The sequence below is a fragment of the Cricetulus griseus genome (genome assembly GCF_003668045.3).
Source record: "Cricetulus griseus strain 17A/GY chromosome 1 unlocalized genomic scaffold, alternate assembly CriGri-PICRH-1.0 chr1_0, whole genome shotgun sequence".
NCBI lineage: Eukaryota > Metazoa > Chordata > Mammalia > Rodentia > Cricetidae > Cricetulus > Cricetulus griseus.
Window position 1 is genome coordinate 131,219,165 of NW_023276806.1, and position 20,043 is coordinate 131,239,207.

Genomic DNA, 20,043 nt, shown 5'->3' on the forward strand with positions numbered 1-20,043 from the left:
GTTAATTAGCATGCTCTTTCTCTGGCTTTTGGTTAGTTTGGATAAAGGTTTGTCTATCTTGTTGACTCTCTTGAAGAACCAACTTTTTGTTTCATTGAGTCTTTGTAGTGTTTTCCTAGTTTCTACTTTATTGATTTTAGCCCTCAGTTTGATTATTTCCTGGTGTCTACTCCTCCATGGTGAGTTTGCTTCCTTTTGTTCTAGAGCTTTCAGTTGTGCTGTTAATTCTCTAGTGTAACTATTCTCCAGTTTCTTCATGTGGGCATTTAGTAATATGAACTTTCCTCTTAGCACTGCTTTCAAAGTGTCCCATAGGTTGGGTATGTTGTGTCTTCATTCTCATTAAATTCTAAGAAGTCTTTAATTTCTTTTTTATTTCTTCCTTGACCCAGGAATGGTTCAATTGTGCATTATTTAATTCCCATGAGTTTGCAGGGTTTCTGCAATTTGTGTTGTTGTTGAATTCTAGCTTTAAAGCATGGTGGTCTGATAAGGGGGTTATTCCAATTGTTTTGTATCTGTGTAGGTTTGCTACGTTGCTGAGTATGTGGTCAGTTTTAGAGAAGGTTCCATGTGGTGCTGAGAAGAAGGTATATTCTTTTGTGTTCAGGTGGAATGTTCTATAGATATCTGTTAACCCAATTGAGTCATAACATCTGTTAGTTCTTTTGTTTTTTTGTTAGGTTTCTGTCTGGTGTTCCTATCTAGTGGTGAAAGTTGGGTGTTAAAGTTTCCTACTATAAGTTTGTGTGCTTTTATGTGTGATTTAAGCTTTAGTTATGTTTCTTTTACAAATGTGAGTGCCTTTGTGTTTGGGGTATAGATGTTCAAGACTGAGACTTCATCTTGATGGACTTTTCCTGTTATAAGTATGAAATGCTCTTCTTCATCTCTTTTGATTGATTTTAGTTTGAAGTCTAATTTGTTAGATATTAGGATTGCTACACCAGCTTGTTTCTTGGGTCCATTTGATTGGAAAATCTTTTCCCAACCCTGTATTCTGAGGTACCGTCTGTCTTTGAAGTTGAGATGTGTTTCTTGTATGCAGCAGAAGGATGGATTCTGTCTTTGTATCCATTCTTTTAGCCTGTATCTTTTTATAGGCAAGTTAAGACCATTGACATTGAAGGATATTAATGACCATTGATTGTTGATTCTTGTTTGTTTTATATTTGTTGTTGGTGGTGTTATTCTGTGTGGATTTTCCCACTTTTTTTTGGTGTTTGGTAAAGTGGGATTATCTATTGCCTATGGTTTTTTGATTGTAGTTATCTTCATTACGTTGGAGTTTTCCTTTCAGTAATTTCTGTAGGGCTAGATTTGTGGATATGTATTGCTTAAATCTGGTTTTGTCTGGAATTATCTTGTTTTCTCCATCTATAGTGATTGAAAGGTTTGCTGGATACAGTAGTTTGGACTGACATCCATGTTCCCTTAGCGTTTGTAGAAAATCTATCCAGGATCTTCTGGCTTTAAAGTTTCCATTGAGAATTCGGGTGTAATTTGGATAGGTCTGCCTTTGTATGTTACTTGCCCTTTTTCTTTTCCTGCTCTTAATATTTTTTTCTTTATTCTGTAAGTTTGATGTTTTGATTATTATGTGGCGAGGAGACTTCTTTTTGTGGTCCAATCTATTTGGTGTTCTGTAAGCTTCTTGTACTTTCATAGGCATATCCTTCTTTAGGTTGGGGAAGTTTTCTTTTATGATTTTGTCGAATAAGTTACCTTTGACCTGAATTTCTTCACCTTCTTCTGTACCTATTATTCTTAGGTTTGGTCTTTTCAAGGTATCCCATATTTCCTGGATATTTTTTGTTAGGGATTTGTTGGACTTGGGATTTTCTTTGGTCGATGACTGTGTATCCTCTAATGAGTCTTCAACACCTGAGATTCTCTCTTCCATCTCTTGTATTCTATTGGTTATGCTTACATCAGTGGTTCCTGAATGTTTACCCAGTTTTTCTATTTCCAGAATCCCCTCATTCTGTGTTTTTTTTTATTGTTTCTAATTGTGCTTTAAAACCGTGAACTGTTTGAATTGTTTCCTTCACTTGTTTGGTTGTTTTCTCTTGGCTTTCTTTAGATTCTGTAAGAGATTTGATTATTTCTTGAATTTTTTGGTTTGTCTTTTCCTCCACTTCATGTAATTTTTGGTTGTTTTTTTCTCCTATTTCTTTAAGGGATTTTCTTGTTTCCTCTTTAATGGTCTCTGTCATCTTGATAATATAATTTTTAAGGTCCATCTCTTCTTCATCCTCTGCGTTGGGCTTTTTGGTTCTTGCTGGTGTGGAATCCCTAGATCCTGGTGGTGTCACATTGGTCCTTCTGTTGTTGAGTTCTTATTCTGTCTTCTTCCCATCCTTTCTTCCGGTGGGTGCAGGTAGGGTCTCTCCCTGTCTCAGGTGGCAGGTGTAGGGTTCAGGCTCAGGTAGCAGGCTCAGGCTCAGGAAGCAGCAGGAGGGCAGAGGGTGGTGGGCAGACAAGGGTGAGATGTGTCCAGCCTCAGGGTGGGTCTTCTGGTCTGGGCAGGTCCACTCTTGTCCAGGGTGAAGGGGACTCAGGCAGAAGAGAGCAGGAGTTGATGGGGGAGGTTGGGGGCAGTAGCCCCCAGACTCACCTCAGCCTCCGGTGGCAGCTGGAGGACCTCAAGACATTTTAGCATCCAGGCTGTGGCATAATGGTTGCTGCTCAAAGCTCTTCATCAGATCCACAGTGAAAGCCCACAGTATCACACAAAGATAGCAAAAACGTGGTGAGGAAGGGAAGGTGAGCCTGCGTATGAAATGGCTATGAGTTGTTGAGCACATAGGGTGTAATGGTATGGTAAAAAGTGATAAATTTGAGTCAATGTGACAGTGGGTGGATTTACAACATCTAATCTTCATGGTCGAGTTGGCTATATTTGAAATTAATTAGGAGACATGCTCTGAGCATGCCTCTTACAGCATTTCCTGAGAGGTTTAAAATGTGTGAGAGACTCAGACCATCCCAGTGGGTGAAGTCCCCCACCTAATGAAGAGGGTGAGAAGAGGAAGCCAGCAGCCATGGTTCATTTTTCAATGTCAACTTGATGAGATTTAGAGTTATCTTGGAAACATACCTGTAAAGGAGTTCTTAATTGGTCTAGATAATAAAAGGCTGGAGTCAGATATAGTGAGAAATGCTGAGAGATCTGAGAGAAGGAGCAAACCCCCATCATGCCTTACCTCCTAAACATCTCAGCAGAGAAGAGAGCGATTTCCTGTTTCTCCCTGCTTATATCCTGTTTTCTGCCCAGCTATGTCACTTCCTGTCTGTCTGTACAGATCTCCAGACCTCTATGGTTATCTAGTGGCAAGCTCCAAGCTCTGACCCCCACACAGGCTTTATTTGTGCAAGAAATATATCACCACACAGACCTCTGGGTGTGTTTATGAATGTGTTTCTAGTTGAATCTAACTGTAATGAGAAGAGACACCATTAATGTGAACTGCACTGACCCATGGTAAAAACAAAGGAGAAAGTAAGCAAGCATTACCCCTCTCTCTTTCTTTCTCTCTCTTGCTTTGGTTTTTGACTGTGGGTGCAATATGATCAGCAACCTCATGCCTCCATGCATTCTGCGCCTTGATGGACTACTTTCCTCATTAAACTACAAAACAACACAATCCCTTCTTTCCTCGAATTGTTTTTATCAAGTGTTTTGTCACATAAATGACAAAGGTGGCCAATACACCTCCCAATCCTCAGCTTCTTTACTTCTAAGGACGTATCTTGTGCCTAACCTTGCCTAACCCAGTGAGAGGAACCCACAGCAAGAGAAGAAGACAAAAGTAAATTAAACTTTTAAAATCTCATTACACCAGTCACTGACAGCATTGTCTTATAACCATCCAATATTGTCTTTGTATCTAAAAAGCTATTTATACCTAGGTGTTCTAAATTAAGTCTCTGTGGGAAGACGGTAATTTTGTGCTAAGATACAGAACACAAAATAGGTAATAAAGCCCTTTATTCTCATGACTAAAAATATAGATTTTTGTAGAAGCAAGTGGGAAAGGACATATCTGTGGAGCAGCCCCACAAAAGAAAAGGGGAGGGTTGGTGACATGTCTGCTGTTACACAAGTCATATAGTGAAACATAACAATTATCTCAATGGCTCAGGCAGGGTAAATGCTCTCGATAAAATCTTAATAAGATAAGATTACTGAAAGAGTAGAAATCACACAGTTAGATAATTGCAGAGTAAACTTGAATGATGATAATAGCAGATGGGCAATGCTATAGGAGAACGTCTGTACCACCTGATGGGTAACAAATATAATGTGTCATTTCTATTCTTCAGCTAACCCTATGCCATCATTGCCTGATGATAACCATGTGAGATGTTCATAAGTCTCGCACTTCACTGAACATCAGTGATCTGTTAAGTGGAGCAATTATTCAAGTTTGACACTATTTAAAATTTGTCACTTAACAGTTTAAGTATTCATTATCATTTTGAGATATATATGTGTGTCTGATTTTTCCCTCAGAAACTTTTAATAGCTTTGGAACAGCATCTGATTTCCTACCATAGAGTTTACCAGTGTGGTCACCACCGCCACGCACCCCGCTCCTGTGCATCATCTCACATTCTCAAAGTCATCATAGCTTTAGGCTCCTTGTCTCACAGTCTTCAGGAATGGCATTCCTGTCATAAATGAACTCTTACCCAGGAAGCTGGCATTGGTCTGTCTGGCTAAGATGCCCCAGTACATAGCTCTATGGCTGATACATAAAAAATACTTAGTATATACCTGCTAAACAGACTGCATGACTGTTACTATGTATCAGTGTGGTAAGGGATGGGTCTCTTAACAGCCAAAGTGACTCTTTAAGTGAGAATGGGAGCCTGTTTCCTCTGATCACAGGTCTCCACAAATGTCACATCTCACTCAAGTAACCAGTGCCAAAGCTCTTTCCACAGTGGCCCACATGCCCCATGAACCCCAGCTGCTGGGACCCTTCTGTTGCATGTCCTATCATCTGCTCTCCTCTGAGACTACATTGATTTTCACAAGGCTTCTTTATTGTTGTTGCTATCATCATCATCATCATCATCGTTATTCAGCTCAGGAATACTGCTTGATAAAGGCCTTTGCAGGAATTCTTCCTTCTGACTTCCCAGCATTCCCTTGGCTCTCCCATGAACCTTGCTGTTTTGCTTACCATTCCTGCTCTCGCAATTAGCCCACCATGCTGTTTAACTCAGTCATCTGACTCCCCCAAACTCTGGTACTCCACACATGCACCCTTCCTTTCCTTGCTATATAACCTTATTTTTTATAAAGCATTAAATAATTTACCTAGTAATACCAATTTGGATATTTTCATCTCTTTTCCCTGTTAAAAGCTAGGTTCCTCCAGGAAGATGTTTGATTTGTAAACTGACCTATCCTGATGGGGAAAGTACTTCTGTGTATGTTTATCTTATTAATTGTTTAATAAAGTTCTGTTTGGCCAATGAAACAGCAAGTTAGAAAGGACTAAGAGTCAAAGAGGATTCTGGGAAATGTAGTAGAGAAGTGGTGTTCCAGGCGGGAAGTGACATAGCAAGGAGACTCATTTAAGCGAAGGAGAAACCGGAAGGGCCCCTTTTTCCCCTCCACGCCTGCTCCAGCAGCACAATGTGATCCACCGGCCAGGAGGGACGCCAATAAGGTATCTGATAAGATAAGTCTTATAAAATATATAGATGTATGAGAGTTAAGACTGAGCTAACTGATGAGAATCCTAGTCATTGGCCAAGCAGCATTGTACCTAATACAAGTTTCTGTGTATTCATTTGGGACTAACTCAGGCGGGCGGTTGGCATAAAGCTCACATGTGGCCGTGGGGCTCAGCGGCTTTTGGCGGAAAGATTTATTGTAACACTATCCCATGTGCCTAATGCCGTGCCTACAATATGACTATTTTTGAATAACAGATCATGGATGAATCACAATATTAGATGTTATATGACTTCTAATTTATATATGTGTCTTACATTGCTGTGACTCTTGGTGTTTAGTGTGACATTTGCTATCCTACTTCAATGAGCACATTAGGCTGGAAAACTTGTATCTCTTGACATCTGGCTCACCCTCTCCTCAGCGGTAACTCTTCATGACCAGGTTTTGCACACTCAGGATCATAGCTGTATGTAGCCTTCTGCTCTTGGACATCAGAGGTTCATCAGTCCGCTGAATCAAGCTTTGGAGTCTGCATAGTCCCAGAGTAGCCTCTGGGCTAACAACTCCTACTACCCTCCTGCATGGTAAGTCAATTCTGCATTGTTCTGAGAAACAGAACCAGAGTTTAATCCACGGCCTTCTTCTTCAGCCCTTCCTGAAGGGTATACGTCCTCAGTTCCCTATATTAAATCCCATTGTCTATGTGACACCTGGAGTCGGCCTGAGAAATGATGGTTGTGCAGTTGATAATGAGTACTGCTCTCCCAGAGGCCCAGTTCGGTGTACAGCACCCACATCAGGTGGCTCGCAGTCAGCTGTAACTCTAGCTCCCAAGGGCCCAGGTCTTTCTTCTAGCCTACATGAGCACTTACACTCAAGTGCACATATCCCCACGCAAACACATATGCATACACATGATTGCAATAAAATATGTTAAAATGCCAGAGGCTATATTGATAAGGTCTCACCAACATGAGCCAAACCAGGACAACAACAGACACACCACAGTGGATGGGAAAAGCCACAGGACCTCAACCCTACACCAAGAAGTAAGGGATGCTGAGGGTGAGAGAAATGGTCTTCCCCAGAGAAGAGCACAGCAACACAAGTAACATACAGAGTGAGTAGGTTCTATTTATATGTGTATATAAACATGCAACACATATATGCATGTAGCAGCAAGTAATAAAAAAAAAGAGGCTCTGAATGTGAACAAGAGCAAGGAGGGGTGGGAAGAGGTCTGGAAGGGGAGGGAGAAATGGTGCAATTACAGTCCTCAAAAATAAAAGACGAAAATCTGAAATGGGTTCTGTTTCTGTTCTGAGCCTAAAGGGTAAGACTTTGACTCACATCGCATAAACTAGATCCTCTTTCTTCAGTCGTCCCGTAAGAAACCTCCTGAGAGCCTGCAGATACTAGGCTCTGGGTTACACCCAAAGCTCTGTGCAGGCATACAATGGTGCAAAGTGGGGGGGCCTTCAAATCCATTCCGGCTGAAGAAGCTGGGATCCCTCATAACTCAGGAGATCTCAGCGATACATGTCTCCCGTTCCAAAAGTCTTTCCCATTGGCAGCTTTCTCCTCCCAGCGACACTGCCTGTTCTCAACCAAAGCATGAACAAAGCTGGAACATCCACTGCTATTCCCCAGAAGTGGCTTTCTCCTCTATTCTGCTCCTCGGAATTATAATCAGTTCACCAAACCCAAGATGAATGATAAACAGTTGTTTTTATGGGGATGAACTTACACAGATAACAGTAACTGTCACAGTGTTCCTGCTCCAAGGATGCAGATTCTCCCTCCTCAATACTCTCCAGACCTCACAAAGGGGCTTCAGTCCCCCCTCCTCTACCTCCAGTGGTATACACAGTGGGTCATGACTGCACCTGTAACCACACCCAAAAGGCGTGGCTATTGTTACAGGTTCACGGACAAGTTGTTGCTATACTCCTCACTCCCACTTGTACTGCTCTGCAAATCACAAGGATTTTCTCAGAAGAAAAAAAAAATCTTGTCAAAACAGCCAAGAGGCAGGGAAGCACCCACCAATTGAAGTCACTGAAATCTTAAAAGATGTATTTAAGAGATGTATGCACAACTGCCGGTGAGATCCTGAGATATATTTAACGGTCCAAAGCTCAGTTCACCCAGGAGGAAGACAGAACCAAAACCTACATTCTGCAGGAAGGTTTGGAGGGTTAAATGAGATGTATCGGCACAGTCATCCCAGGCTGCAATGACAGAATACTAGAGTGTCTACAATGGCAAGCATTCACTCCTCACAATCCTGAAGGCTGCAAAGCCCAAGAAGGTGCCAGAAGAAGTGGTAAGGGACCAGTTCCTGTTTTGTAGAAATTCATCTTCTCATCACATGGCCATGACTAATGAAAAGGAGCAAGCTCTCTGTCCCTTCATTTAAGGGCACTCATGCCATTCATGAGGACTCTGCTGTCTCTACGTACAAGAGACAAAGGCCTATCGCCTCATATCTGGTGCTGGGATTGCAATACATGAATTTAAGAGCAACACATTCCATCTATAGCATATAGGTAAAGTATCTGCTAAATTGGATGTAGTTAATAATTGATCAGAACATTTAAATATATACTATGAACTAAGTTTGCTAAGTATCAATAAAACCTTAATTATGATCAAATCACTTAATAAGTTAGTACAATTAATAATTCTATTAATAAACATTAATAATTTACCAAGGATTTATTTTTGTCATTGTTACCCTATTCCTTTACACATCCCAGAAATTCAAATACAGCTTTCAGCTTTGTTACAACTGTCTGTCCTCTGAACTTTCAGGAAAGAGGCAACTGGACCTAAGTAACTCTGACTTAGGAGTCATCTAGTAACACAGCTCCTGGAATATTCAAAACAGTCTTTCTCAATGTCATTGCCCTCCTTTCCTGGACCCAGGCAGGATGGCATTTCCTGTGAGTCATGGTCTGTCTTTTGTCCTCTGAATGTGTCAATATTTCTGCACTCATAGCAGTAGACACATCAGGCTACAATTTTCTTTTAAAATTTTTATTGTTTCTTTTTATTTTACATGTATAGTTGTTTTGTCTGCAAGTATGTCTGTGAACCACATATACACAGTGTCCACGGAAGCCAGAAGAGGGCTCTGGATTCCCTGGAATTGGAGTCACAGATGGTTGTGAGCCACTATGTGGATGCTGGGAATCAAACCTGGGTTCTCTGGAAGAACAGCCAGCGTCCTTAACCACTGAACCATCTCTCTGGCCTGGTTACAATTTTTTTAATACTGAATACCAACAACTCTCCTCCACATGGTTAAGTATCACATGGTTTCCACCTCAGGAAGCCTATAATTTCAGTATGAAGATTTTTTAACAGTTAAATTTAAAATAATAACCATTTAGAAGGGTGGCTAGAGCATCACTAACAATAGTGAGTTTGTAGACTTTAAGGTTCCTTGTGTATCTTTTCTTTGCTATGCTCCAATGCAGAACCATGGGCAAGCAACAGAAGCTCACGGTCTCACCTTCTTAATCAAAGAGTCCAGTATCTATGATGACTAAATGAAACAGCTGCAAAGGTTTGCAGGCATGGCAATCAGTGTTGAAAAACAGAAGCCCATAGAAACTTCCTGCAGAGTGAGGCAGACTGTGGGGTCTCACAAGGCAGACCATGTTCATTACTGTACAGAGATGAATGACAAACAAAATCTCCAACCCTTCTTGCATGTTTGTATCATACTAAAGGACACATGATGTGTGCTGCACCCCTATGTGGCTTGTTTAGCTGCAAACAGCAAGATGCCTTGCACATGGAGAAATACAAAATTCAGACATGTTTGTCACTGATCAATTTTTAATGCCTCGAATAAATGCATTTATGTGTTGAATGTAACCTAAGTCAGCTTTTTCTTATTATTCTTTCTCAGAATCATACTGTGTTCCAGATGAATTAATTTCTGTCGAACATAGTCACCCTGTTCGCAATTACATTTTAATATGTTTGTTCTGTTATATGAATTTTAATTACTTACTCCAAACTTGGCTACTATAATTAGCCCATCACAGTTTTAAATTTTTATCAGTTTTTCTTCCTTTGCACAGATGTGTGAGGGAGATAAGCTGTTAATGATTCCTGCCTGTGAATCTCAGAGTTAGACACTGACAGAACCGAGTAGATGACCGTTGAAAGGGTAATGGCCTCTAACACAGGCTGGCCTACCTGATCTGATTAAAAAAAGTTTCACTGCTGGATATTTCGGTAATCCAGGTTCTAAGATTGGAACTCCAGGTCTGGTACCGAGGCACTGGAATTTTTTAAATGCAAGGAAAATTAGGGAACAAAATTTAATAAACATCGTCAACGTTAAGAAGTATATGAAAGAACTCTATGGTATTTTTGGAGATCCTTCTACATCCTTCTCAGATCAATTTTAAATATTTTTTTCTAGATCTGAGACTCCCTCATGCTCACATAAGTTTTTGGCAACTCCAGTAAGGAGCAAATCCAATCTATATCATTCTGCTTGGGCTACCACAGCAAAATGACATATAGCATATTGATTAAACAGCAAACCTTTATTTCTAACAGTTTTGAAGATTGGTAAGTCTGACACCTGGGTGCCAGGACATTGGTTATCTGATAAAGACCCTTTGTTTAGAGATGACCTCAATGCTCAGGACAATCTCAAAGGACCTTTCCTTGACATGTGGAGAAATGGAGATTTGGTGTATCTTCTCTTTTTATAAAGGCACTATTTCCATTGTAACTTATGACATTAGCCCTATTGCCTCCCAAGAGCTCCACCTTCAAATACAAATACACTGGAGATAAATGAGGACTTGAATATGTGGGAATAGAGAAACACATGTCCAATCCGTCACACAGCCCTTAACTCAATTTTAGGAAAGTTAGTTTACACACAGTGGATTAATATAAATAGGCAGGCATTGCTTTCTTGGGGAAGGAACCAACCATATGAATGATGACCTAAAGTATTAGTTTCTATGTATTTTATGTAGGCAGCTCTATGTTGCCTTTGCTAAGTAAAGCTACAGGAGTTAAACAGGCTAAATAGTTTATATAGTCGAATTTAAAAGTTAATTGAAAGAGAGCCCCCTCACCACCAACTCTCTTAAGCAAGGAGGGATGTAGAACCATGTTCCTAGTGTCTTGGAACACAGACAAAAGAAGAGCCAGCGCATTAACGACAAAGACTTAATTTTTCTTGGAACAGAGATGGTCACTTGTCAGCAGAGATCTAAAAGGAGTGGTTTCGGTCAAAATGTCAGTCAGCATCATCTGTGTGTTAAAACAGAGCAGTTAGAATTGAGGGTTGCATAGAACCAAGGCTCAGTTGTTAGGTAATGCCTCTGATGTAAAAGTTAAAATGATATACTTCATTAAAGACACTGAGAATTTTTAATTCATCAAAAAAGTCCCAGGTCTGGTAGTAGTAATAATTCCACTGTGGCTTTTAGCTGGAAGTAAACAGTGTGATTGAGGGACTCTTAGGAGGGCAGATTGAATATTCACCTTGTGGGTCTGCATGGAACACCCACTCTCCTGTCTCCTGAAGATACAGCTCTCATTACTAACTTCCTCTCCATGAAGCTAACCTGTCAAACCTCTACATGAACAAATTAGTCTCCACATTGCCTCTGAGCACACAAGTCCCTACATTTTTTTTCAGAGTAAATCTATATTTATGAGACTTTGACAAAGCCAGACAGCAATGACAAGTGGAGATACTTTGCATCAGGAATTTCAATTCCCTGTATCTGCTTCTATTTCTACATAATTTCAAAGCTCTATGATTCAGGTATGTTTTTTGTTTGTTTAAAATATTGCTTGCACATATATCTGTGCTCCAAGTGCACATGGGGTGTCAGATCCCTGGAACTGAAGTTATGAATGGTTGTGAGCCTCCATGTGGGTGCTGGGAGTCAAAATCTGGTCCTCAGAAGAAGTGTGAGAGCTCTTAACTGCTGGACCATCTCTCCAACCCTCGGCCCCGTGGTTTTACTCATTTGGCCATAGCTTGTATAAAGGTGGTACATTTTGTAATAGCTTTTCCTTTAATTTATGAACTCTATTTCCTGGTATAGATTAATTTCTAGGCCATCACGAATTGTTCTCAAGATAGCCAACAGTATGAAATCTAAATAAGGAGCTTTGAGGGCTTCAGAGAAGGTCATTGGTTAAGAGCACCAGCTGCTCTTACAGAGGACCCAGATTCAATTCCCATCACCCACATGGCAGCTCACAATCTTGTCACTCCAGTCCCAGGGTATTGGATGACCTCTTCTGGCCTCTACAGGCACCATGCATGCATGTGGTACACACACACACACACACACACACACACACACACACACACACACACGTACGTACGTGCATGTGTGCATGCAGACAATCATACATAAATTTAAAAATAAATTTAAAATGAAAGAATAAAAGTGTTAGAAGATAAAAGGGGAAATAAAAATGAAAAGTATGATAAAGTCTGATTCAATTCACTTACTCAACGTAGGATACTTCCGTTTGTGAGAAATGGGATATAAGTTGTAGAGCTTTGCCTGCTTATGGCAAACGCAAAGAGATTGTCAGCATCCACAATAAAAAATATGATGCTCATAGGGAGCACAATTATTGATCTTAATACCACGTGAAAACCATCCATGAGAAAATGAACTTGCGCCACAGCCTGAGGGTAAGTAGAACTCAGTTCACTGGATGGATTCTTTAGCAACCTCAATCTAGACAGAGAAAAGGTATGGGTGTATTAAGGAATAATAACATAGAACTTTTTTTTTTTTTACTTTCTACAAACACAAACTGCTGATGTTGTCTTCCCTGCTTACTTAGAGAATATTACTTGTCAAAAAAGACCCAGGACTCAAGACATCGTCTGACTGAGACTGTCAGCCAGGCTGGCCCCAAAGCAACCCCTTCTTATTATCAGTCATGTTTTTCCTTCCCTCAGGTTGTCAGAAACAAAGAGGGTCAATTCATGGTCACCTCTGCCAAAATTGTTTTCCCTGCCAGTCAGAGATATGAAAGCTGAAGCTGGAAGTATAGGCAGACATGTTTTGGTTTGTTTTCAAATTCAAATGTCTTAAAGGAAAATACTATTAACTAAGCAAGGGGAGAGAGGACAAATAGACGTAGGGGAACAATTTAATAGCATCTCACGACTGTTCACCAGGAAGAAGCCCGAGCTGGATAACATACAACACATTTATGTGTTATGATAATTGACGGAAATGGCCACAGAGAGGAGGGAGCCTGTTTGTGCACTGGGCAGGTGGCGTTGCTTAGATGTCAGCATCTAGAGGTGTTGCGTGAACTATGGAGAAGCAAGGCTTTGGATCCAAAGACAAAGACAGGACACCATCAACTATTTACACTGAATCAAGGGTGTCTGGCCCAAATTACTGACTTGAGGTGTTGGGAGGACAAACAAAACGCTCATTCATGGCAGGGTAGATTCATGGCAAAAGGTGATTTCCAAGCCCAGCCAAGAGAAGCAACACAGAAGAGGTAAGAACACTCGCCTTAGGACTGAAGAAATGTGGCCCAGGGGAAACAGACTATTACTAACCCTCAGAGCTATTCCTCACTTCCCAGGGACCACAGAGGAAAGACAAGAGGTGTAGAGAAAGGCAGAAATACCCCAGTACTTTCCCAGAGAGGTCTTGAAGCTCTGTCACTGAAGAAAATCACGAAATGAGCCATAGATTCCAACCAGCAGGACCAACCTTGGGTGTGTCACCTATGTGGTCTCTCGGGGTGCATGCTCAGAGAGACCCTATGTTAACTTTAATGATTTTCATCCATAATCCCAAAGTCTTCATCATCTCTGTTAGCAGTACTCTGTATCTTTATTATTCACTGAGTCCTGCAAAGGGTGTAGCTAGCCTTGCGAGCAAGAAATAAAAGAACAGTAGCATCAAAAAAAAAAAAAAGTGACAGCAAGATGGACTAAAAGTTGTTTGAATATGAGGGAGACTGACACCAATGTCAGTCCATGACAGCACCAAGAGCAGGGTGGTTAATGTGATCAGATGGAATGAACATCAAAGTGCAGGGTGAGCGGTGAGGATAGGGAGCAGAGAAGTGTCTTGGAATGCTTTGCTCATGGCCACCACCAGGCACTTAAGGCTTAATGGAGAAAAACAGCCGGTGCTTGAGCTGTCTGTAGGAGAAAGAGTATCCCCAAGGGAGATGGCTATTTTTTCGTGTGTGTGTGTGTGTGTGTGTGTGTGTGTGTGTGTGCGCGCGCGCGTGCGAGCGCGCCTGTCTGTCTGTCTGTCTGTCTGTATTCATATCCACCCCCAAAGAGAAAAAGATAAAAACCTAGCAATTTTAAAGCACTGAATGGTTTTTATAAGAATGTAAACAATGCAATTCTGGTTACAGAAGCTACATGTGAATCACTCTAGGAGCTGGGGAGCTAGCTCAAGGGTTAAGAGCACTGGTTGCTCTTCCTGAGGACCCAGGTTCAATTCCCAGCAACCACATGGGAGCCCATAGACCTTTATAACTCAGTTTTCAGGGAACCAGGCCTCCATATAGTGCACAAACATACATGCAGGCAAAACATCTATACACATAAGTTAAAATAATAATAATTTTTTGTTAAAGAATTGTAAACCTGGTGGGAGGGTAAGTTTGTGGTCTTCTAAAACAAAACTTAAAGCATCTGACCTTAAGGATAAGTCCAGGAGAAAAATTAAAAAGTAGCCTCAGCGTAATCAGTAAGGGAGAAGGTCCAATCCATCCCTCCAAGTTTTTAAAAACTTGAGTAATAAGATTTACTGAAGTAAAAAAGTAAGTCAGAATGTGTTTTTAAATGTTCTAGAAAAATCTATGTTGAGGCAAGGTTATATTTCAAGTATACTCACAATAGCCCTGAGAATCAGTTGTAAAGATGACCTACAATTGTTCTTTGTATCTCACTGGGGAGGAGAGACAGAAAAAAAATATTCATAATAACAAAATCTGCAAGTTTTCTCTGCTGCTGCAGTCCTGTGGAAAGACTGAACTCAAGTTTGATGTTGATGGTCACAATGAAAGACAAATGAAGTAGAAGCAATAAAGGTGCAGCGGGAAACCAGTCTCCTGAGCATCTTCCTCTACTTTCCTCAGAGCAACTCAACAAATCGTTGATGAGCATCATGTTCAAATGGTCAGAAATACCAGATGGACCCTGATCAGACATTCACAGTGGCGGGGAATTACGTTTTCCTGTGACAGCTCAATGGAATTGTCACCACAGAAAGCAAAGAGGATCAAAGTGATTTGATTGGTGGTGGTCTGAATTTCAAGATCCTGAAATTAGGAGAAAAGGAAATTAGAGTTTCTATAATTAATTCTATCTTTTAGGGCAAATTGGAGCCACGTAATAAAGCTCCTTTATGAAAAGGTCTCAACAAGAGTGACATGAAAGGCAAGTGTAAAAATGCCAGACCTTAGAACACCAATCAACGATACGGAGCCACCTGATAAGAGAATGTTCTGGTTCTCAGCACAACAGGTGACACCCAGTAAAGAGCCTTGGTTTTTCAGGATCCCTTTGAGGTGTCGTAAAGAGGCACAATTGTGTATGGACAGAATTAGCATGTCTGTGTCCTCACATTCACATTGGAAGTGATGAAAAGGCCAGGAATTCTTTTTTTTTTTCATAGTTTTTTTATTAAATTATTAATATTTTCACATGTACTTTCCCTCTCCCTCTCCCTCCCCCCACCCCCATTCCTTCTCCCCCACCTCCAACCTACCCCCCACCCCATCCACCCGCCACTCCCCAGGCAGGGTAGGGCCCCCAACCAGGGCTCCACCAAGTCCACCAAATCTTCCTGTGCTGGGCCTAGGCCCCTCCCCATGTGTTCAGAGACAGAGCGAATCCCTTCAAGTGGGATGGGCTCTCGAAGTCCCTCCCACCCACCAGGGCAAAACGCCAGTCCATCTCCAGAGGCTCCCAGGAGTGCAGGGGCCTCCCCATTAAAAGGCCAGGAATTCTTAACTTACATATGGTGTACAATCAATCAGGAAGGGTTTGTCCACCCACTCTCCTCTGAGGTAGATTCAAGTTCTAAATGTCTGAATGGTAAGAATCGTCACAGTTCTTCTGTGCAGTGGGGAATTTACCTTTGTCCTGATTTGTGTGGCATTAACTGTCACTCAAGGAGACCTTGCTGCCTGCAGCAGACATGGTGAGGCATTCTGCTTGTTTTTGACCCAACTAATGTATCGTCATGGTGAACGCCTGTAGTCACAGATGCAGGACAGGACAATCATAGCTTCTCTGAGTTTCGTTTCCAGATGTTGTAATAAAATACTCTGACAGAAACTGTTTAAGAGATAAAGCATTTATTTTAGCTCGAGGTTCAAGGTGTAGTCCATCCCCACAGGGAAATGAAGGCACCGGGAGTTTTAAGCAACTAGCTATGGCACAGCTAGAACAGGGTATCCTACAGTCGGAAAGCCTTCCCATCTCAATCGGTGGCATCAGTACCACCCCTAGAGGAGTACCCAGAGGCCTGTCTCCCAGGTGGTTTTAGATTTTGTTCAGCTGACAGCACTAACCCACACAAACATTGCAGCTGACACAAAGGCACACAACCACCAAGAAAATCCCAAGCTTTCAGGTAAAAAGTGATGTTCCTTGCCAGAGAGGAGGCAAAACACCAGAACAGCAAATGCAGCCAGAATAGGCAATACCTGTTCATTGCATATACCATTTTTTTTTTTTTTGGTTTTTTCGAGACAGGGTTTCTCTGTGTAGCTTTGGAGCCTATCCTGGCACTCGCTCTGGAGACCAGACTGGCCTCGAACTCACAGAGATCCGCCTGCCTCTGCCTCCCGAGTGCTGAAATTAAAGGCGTGCGCCACCAACGCCTGGCACATATACCAATTTATAAAGGATTTTTTTATTACTTCTTTCAGAATTCATACAATATGATGTGGCCATCATCACTTTCTTTCCTAGAAAAAACCATGACACTCATTTCCAAATAAAAATCAGGGAATGTAAACAAATCTGTTCTACCCCTTTTTGCCCTTTTCTGGTGTAGATCTTTGATTACAAGAGAAAATAAGAGAATAGGGAAAATGAAGGATTTTACTTTGAGTCTACCTGAGAATGGTTTTTAGGATACACGGTATATGACTTAGGGCAGGTTACTTCTCCGCACTATCCCTCATCTACAAGTGGAATGATGAAAATGATTGGACACACCATATCCAGTTACTAGTTACTATGAGTCATGGATGAGATGATGAAAATGATTGCATGCGCCATATCCAGTATAATGAAGCACCCATGAAGTAAGCACCTCAAGTGTGCCTGAGTTCACGGCACACAGCAACTTTCCAGTAAAGATGCTTTGTGACTAGTACAATATTGCAGGATCTAGACAAAGAATACAGTGATGTCCAGTGAGGATCCCAGGCAAGGGGTCCTTTTCTTTCCTCTAATAGCTGCTGGCATTCTAGGCTTAGGAAATTATGGTGGTTTTGATTTCTAGGTATAAGGAACGGAATCAGATGTTTCAGCCCCTGTGAGTTTCCTGAGTTAATAGCCACCAAGAAGCTTCTCCTAGCTCTCCTCCTCCACCCCTTTATCCTGTGCACACATCAGGTCAGCTCAGACACAAGTAGTAGACGTTGGATGTGGTTGGTCTTTGTGCTGATTGTAAGCTATGCAGTATACCAGAACACCTTTCAAAGTTAGGACACAGCTGGCAACTGGCCAGGCTTGCTTGCTCTGGCAGATTCCTTCAGAAACTGGGACAGGGACATCAGACAAAGTGGAAAGAGAAATGTCATGACCAACATTGGGACCCAGAGTGGGAGAGTTCCACTTGTCCTTGGTCTGGAGATGCTGCTAGAGATTGTGGGATGATCTTTTTTGTACACTGTAAAGATGTGCCTCTGCCTAAGGCTCCTCCTGATTGATTTAATAAAGAGCTGAATGGCCAATAGCTAGGCAGGACTTCTGGGAGAGAGAGGAACATGGAAAGAATCTGAGGCACACAAATGTCACCAGCCAGACATGGAGGAGTCAGATGTACAGTATGAAAGAGAGCTAGAGCTATGTGACAGAACATAGATGGATAAAAACAGGTTAATTTAAGTTGTAAGAGCTAGTCAGGAACAAGCCTAAGCTAAGGCCAAGCATTCATAATTAATAAAAAATCTCCATGTCATTATTTGGAAACTGGCAATCCAAAGAAAATCCAACCACACTGCATCCAGGAAGACAACTGATACAACAACCTAAGATCCACTTCAGATCCAAATAACAGCATACTGCCTTCTCCATCCGGCCATACATCCCCCAGACCTGATTTATAAAAGCTTTCTCTTCTACATCCCTTGGATCATACTTCTTTCTAGCCATTATAAAAGCAGATCAGAAATTAATAAATACATAGAACATATAGAAGTAAAAATTAGTATTTTTCAATATAATAAAAATATATAGTCATACAACTATATAACTATAAAGTAAGAAAAAATGCAAAATATACAAACCACAACCCAAAGAATTAAAGATTTCAACTTTTAATGTTAAATAGATGAGATTTCAAATTAGAAGTAAAAAATTCACTAAGCTTAGAATATAACTTCTCAAGTAGTGTTACTCCATGTATTGCTTAATAATAGCAAATGTTTAAACTTGGACTGAAGTAGTCTGTGAGTGCCATCTTCCCTCACAGAGAAGTACTTCTTTATTTTCAGTGTCCTTTGGATCTATATATTAAAAACAAACAAACAAACAAACCCCCTGCAAACAAAACCAAAAGCACCAAGAAAATTAAGTAAGCAAATAAAGGAAACAAGCTCTGTCTGGCTCATTGGTGTGAACACAGTGTCAACCTAAGGAAGACACAAGATCTTTTGTTTCAATAGAATTATCTTTATGAATATAAGTATAAATATGAGGGCTATGTGGATGATTTTTAGATGGTAGGCTACTTCAGAAAAGAGCTAAAATAAAAAGATACATCTCCATTGTAATTTCTAATAGTCTAAGTTTTTTATTTTCTTTTCTGTAAATAGTTACTCATGTAATTTTATTTACATTGGTGGGCTTGGGTGTTAAGCTACAAGAATCCTTTAAAATCAGAGAAATAAACTACCACATTCTGTGCTGATACTGCATGTTGAATTTCTTCTTTTCTTCAGTGATATTTCCCAAGTATCCATTTTGTATGCTAGTATTTGCAGGTGACTGCTTTATACCTCATTGTCCTGAATCATTTTGTTCCATGTCTCTCATCCTATTACCTTGATTTTGCTCTCAGCATTTTCTTTCTGCAGAAATCTGGTTTAACTGCTGCTATTTTTGTCTGGCAAGGTCATTTACTCCTGAAAGTTCAAGTGAGCATAAGCAAACTGGAGACTTTCATCTCGACTCCTAAATGAATACACTTTTCTTTTTCAGTTACATCTCTAGCCAGCCTGGTCTGCTTTTTTCTTCTTTATTTCTTCCTTTTAAGCATTTTTGGTTTTTTGTTTGTTTTGATCTTAATCTTACTGCTAGAGAAATCCCAATATCTCTCTTAAGCCTTCCAGTAAATTTCTCAAAGTCATTTCTTCTTCCTGTCCCTGCCCACATGATGTCTTGTGCTCATCTCAAGTCACAACCATGTCCTGCCATTTATTTTCCTTTTGTGACTAAATGGCCAGTAATAACAACAGAGAAGTTTATAAGATCTTGTGTTTCAAATTTCACAGGAGCTCTTCCTGATTTGGGTTTGTTTTAATTCTTTGGAACATTAAATTTCTCTGCTTCCATTGACAGCAAGAATATTTTAGATAATGGTTTTGCTCCAATTTAAAAAATTGTAGAGATCCATTTTCAAAATAAAAACAAGTATGTATTCTTGTGTCCTAACTCTCTGTGCCTATGTCCTCAGCAATATTTTAGGCTATAAATGGCACCGAAGGTGGCATCTAGACACCCCCATACCAGTCTCAAATCATCCATATTTAGTATTACTTCATTAGATTTTAGAGTCAATACCACCATCACAGACTTGACGAAATGAACTCCACTGGGTTCTATAATGTTTGTTTTAGCCACACAACTCCTGCAGCCTTCAGAGAACATCCATGATGTACAACCCTACCCAAAGAAGGAGAAAATGCTGATTATGTACCTGATGTCTGTTTAGAAGAGATTTGTAGAGTTGTTGATAAATATAACCATCTGAGAAATACATCTAACAGTATCAAACACTGTGGAGCCATTTTACACCTCAAAGATGAGAATAGCAAAAGCTCTAGTGCCAGAGAACATCAGCTATGCTAATAACGCACCAAGTAAGGTTCACCTGAATGAATAA